The sequence below is a fragment of the Triticum aestivum genome, chromosome 4D, assembly GCF_018294505.1.
Source record: "Triticum aestivum cultivar Chinese Spring chromosome 4D, IWGSC CS RefSeq v2.1, whole genome shotgun sequence".
NCBI classification, from domain to species: domain Eukaryota; kingdom Viridiplantae; phylum Streptophyta; class Magnoliopsida; order Poales; family Poaceae; genus Triticum; species Triticum aestivum.
In genome coordinates, this window is record NC_057805.1 from 246,091,335 (window position 1) to 246,095,630 (window position 4,296).

Here is a 4,296-nt window from a genome sequence, read left to right on the forward strand (position 1 = left end):
GCCACACTCGGTCACTACAACGACGATGACCTCGGACAAATTTGATGCAGCGGTGGGAGAGGCGAGGTCGTCCGCCACTGGAGCAGTTGGGGTCGATGTGGTCGTCGACTCAAGGTCGAGGTACTCGTGGTGCCCCGCCCGCGCAGACTGTAGCGCCGCGGCAACGGCAGCCGACACCTCCGATGCTACCGCCGCCAACACCTCGGAAGCCACCTGCGCCGCGATGGCTGCAATACGGATGCCAAACTCGGCGCGACGCCGCGCCTGATTATCTTGGTCCATCCACTCGGCGAGGCGTCGCTGCTGCGGGTCCTCCACCGACGTGAACACTCGATCAGGGCGGCCAGCCCAAGCTGATCCCCGTGACATGGCTGGAGATCGATTACGGTGGGGAAATTTTGTGTGGATTTTGCGTGGAGGAATCGATTGGCTCTGAATACCAATTGTTAACAGCACTCTTCTCACAGAGATCTATTCCTCATCAATTAGAACTACAAGCCATGGATTCACCAAGGTCTAGCCATTACAGAGGAGAGGAACACGAGAGGGAGGAGATACAGAAGCAGAGGAGGCCGAAGCCGTCCAGTTCCTAGCCAAGTTGTTCGTAACTCTATCCCTTGTATTTGTAGTTGCCGTGTTGCCTGGCTACCGAGCAGCCCAAGACCAGTAGTTATGGCCCATTGTCGATCCCATGCGAGAGCAGGGGAAGTCGCTAACACAGTGCCTCGGCCTCGAGAATGCAGCGAGCCCCACCTTGGATACGGTTCAAGAAGGGCAAGACACGCTCTTTAGCTAGAAACGCACGAATAGCTCAGTGGCTGAAGCCATACTCCAACGTGTAGTTGACCAGGGTTCGAATGTATTCCTATGTGTCAATGGCACCAAGGACCCACTGGTCATACAAACACACAACCCCTTCTTTTCTTTATTGTTTTTCATATTTTTCCCGAAATTCCATTTCTGGGAAGGGCTGACTTTCCAAATCTGTCTGTGTCCAAATCTGAGCGTTCCACATTAGGCAGATTGCCATTTCTATCCATTGCCATTTTTGGCAGTGTTTTGCAAATACATTTGTGAGCAGGGTACGAATCACCTTCTCCACATAATTTTGGTTTGAGTTTTTATTATTTCTCATGTGTGTCAATGGCACCAAGGATGAGGACGCGGAGTATGTGATCGCGAGCTCCTGTGAGCTCGGAATCACATCCGTCCAGAATAGCTGTAAGATTGGAAACATTGACTGACCGGACCAGGCAGTGGGGATATCTACACAGTCCCTTCTTTTCTTTATTGTTTTTCATATTTTTTCCCGAAATTCCATTTCTGGGAAGGGCTGACTTTCCAAATCTGGCCGTGTCCAAATCCGAGCATTCCACATTAGGCAGATTGCCATTTCTATCCATATCCATTTTGGCAGTGTTTTGCAAATACATTTGTGAGCAGGGTAGGAATCACCTTCTCCACATAATTTTGGTTTGACTTTTTATTATTTTTCATGTGTGTCAATGGCACGAAGGACGAGGACGCGGAATATGTGATCGCGAGCTCCTGTGAGCTCGGAATCACATCCGTCCAGAATAGCTGTAAGATTGGAAACATTGACTGACTGGACCAGGCAGCGGGTTCACACGCAGCAGTAAAAAAAGGTTAAATGTGCTGGCATGTGGGCCTGAGGGAACGGAAGTGCGGACGCCGTCCACCGTGAGACGACAGAGCCGTGGATCGAGTAGCTGCCGGCGTCCTGATCCGTGGACCAGATCACCGGATTCCTGTAGCTCCGTGACGTCGCGCGGTAAATGCAGGTAGGTGCGCCGCTGGTAGGTAAGGCAGCTAAATCGGGGTAAGTTTTCTACTCGGGCGGCCGGACAGTGGGGATATCTACTGCGGCGACGGCGGCAGAAAGCTCGGAAGATCACCGGCGGCCATGGAGTTCCTGATGCAGCCTATAAACAGGTCAGAATCTGATCTACGCCCCCCTTTTGTTGAAGTGGATCTGCTTGTTTCACCGGGAGTGCATCGCCCCGCACTTATAATTCTTGTGGTATTTTACAGACCACTGCTAGAGGAGGTGAATGACAACGACGGCAGCATGGAGCGGATGCGGTTCGCGGCGATCGCCGCACCAGGGTTAGATGTTCCACCGGGGAACATAAAGACAAGGAACATAACACTACATGGTTTCCCGCGACTTCGTTGGGGCGAGGAGACGCCAACGAGAATGTTGTGGGAGACGCCAACAGTGTCTCCACCGCGACTTCGTTGCTTCGCCGGTTCACTCTGATTCAAACATAGAGTCTGCTAGTGCAAGGAGATGCCACAATACATCTTACGCGTGGGACGAGAAATTGCCCTGCAACTTCATGCACTCATGCAGGGTTTCCCGCTTTGTTTTCGATATGGTGTGTTGTGGGATATCGGCAGCAGCAGGAGCAATGAGTATTGGACTTGTGCAACGGTAGAAATATGAAGCAATGTATGACAGTACTGTGCAACATCCGAGTTCGTTAACAAACCTTGGTAAGGGGAATCTTCAACTTTTTCCCATCGAAGTGACGTGTGATGTGGACAGCGCACGCTCCACTTTCATTTCTGAAGGAATAAAAAATGCTTAGAACCAAAGAATGGCTTACTGTAATTCGAGACATAGTTCATAACTGATGTACTGATTAAAAATGCTATCCGCAAGGGCAAGGAACTTCAGCTTCCATGCATCTTTCTTGACTGGCCAACCAGCATAGTACTCAGCAAAACAATTGAGCAACGCATCATGTAGCTTCCAAGCAATGATCTCGTCTCTTGTCTCAGTTATGAGTGGTTGGCTGTTCTTGCTATACATGGGATCAATGACATATATGACGCGGGCAACCATGTCCTAGAATATCACAATCCATCCCTCAGGTCGTGGAACCGGCGTGAAGAACTACAATACAGACAAAAGGGACATGGGTGCAAACTTATGAGCAAAATGGATCTACATGAAAAATATGGCAGGGGTAACACTGAATTGCACACACAGTTAGTGTGGCGTACCAGCTAAGCGGATGTGATGTCATACTGCAGTACCATGGCGCCTAGTGCCTTCTGTATGGACATCGTATGCAAGTAAACTTGTTCAGATAAAACCAGACTCTGCAAACATATATATATATCAGCATCGCCCAGCAACAATTACATGTTTTTTGACTGAATTTTCATAAAAAACAACACAGGACTTACTGAAAATTCTGGCTCCAGAGGGTGCCTCCATGTCCGGTATGGGGAATGTTTATCGGCTTCCTGATCAGCCTGGCAATATCTTCTGATGATGACTGACATGAGCTTGTGATCAATTAACACGTCTCCAACCAATTGTTGTTTGAGTGCTAGCCCAGTGATCCGTATAAACCTTGGGTTCTCATGCACAAGGAAGTTCCAGGGCATGAAATAAGTGTGAATGGGAAAATTTTATTCAGCCACATACAGAATCAACAAAAAGAATATCTGAGCGAGTAAAGATTCATATAAACACCTGGAAAGAACTTCTGGCGGTGCAGTAGCAAAGAACTCTTCTAGTAGTTGAGAAACATAAGGCTGAGGTGGGCACGGGACAACACCCCTGATCCATGGGTCTGTCTGAAAACCAGGCATGTGGACATATTTCTGTCCTGGTAGTCCAGCAGTCCTTTCTCCAAACACAGTTGTGCTGCCATCATTCGGAAGATCAATAAATCTTTCGCTGATTTCCTGCATGGTATGCCTTGCAAACTGAAGTATCCCCGCTTTCAGTGTTGCAAGCAAATCATCATCATGTCTTGGCCTTTTTGTTGTTGATCTGGCAGTACCTCAGATGCAACCCTGGTTCTAGACATGTCTCCTACCACATGAGTAAAGGTTTTCCATTCAAATGACCGCATTGCAAAGTACAATTAGGACAACAACGATGATAACATGAACATTCTGCACCTTTGCATGCAGACATTTCTAGCCTGACCCCTGGAATTTTTGGCCCAGCCGGAGTCGTCATTGTGTCCGCTGCATAAAAAGTTAGTACTCAGTCAGCTGAATGTGCATGCAAAACCAAATGTGGATTAGTTTCTTCATTGCACTGTGCTGTTCATGCACCTGGTGATGTCTCAATTGCTATTGCTCTTGCTGGGCAGTCAGTAAAACCACGGGCAAAACAGCAAATGCACCTATTGCTAAGTGATGTCATGACTTTGTCAACAAACTTGATCATGTCTGCCTGTATGTTGACTCGGGCCGTGTTGATTTCACGCTGACACTTGGCATTCTGCTCCTTTAGCATGAATGTTAACT

At 48.3% G+C, this 4,296-nt stretch overlaps 1 long non-coding RNA gene across 1 annotated transcript; it reads right to left on the bottom strand.

Annotated features, from left to right (window-relative positions):
• Window positions 1-2,569: 2,569 nt before the first annotated feature.
• Window positions 2,570-3,839, bottom strand: LOC123099887 (uncharacterized). The gene is made up of 3 exons (XR_006448283.1): window positions 3,217-3,839; window positions 3,031-3,129; window positions 2,570-2,920 (listed from the first exon to the last, which is right to left on the bottom strand). It is a non-coding gene; the product is annotated as an uncharacterized lncRNA (long non-coding RNA).
• Window positions 3,840-4,296: the final 457 nt, after the last annotated feature.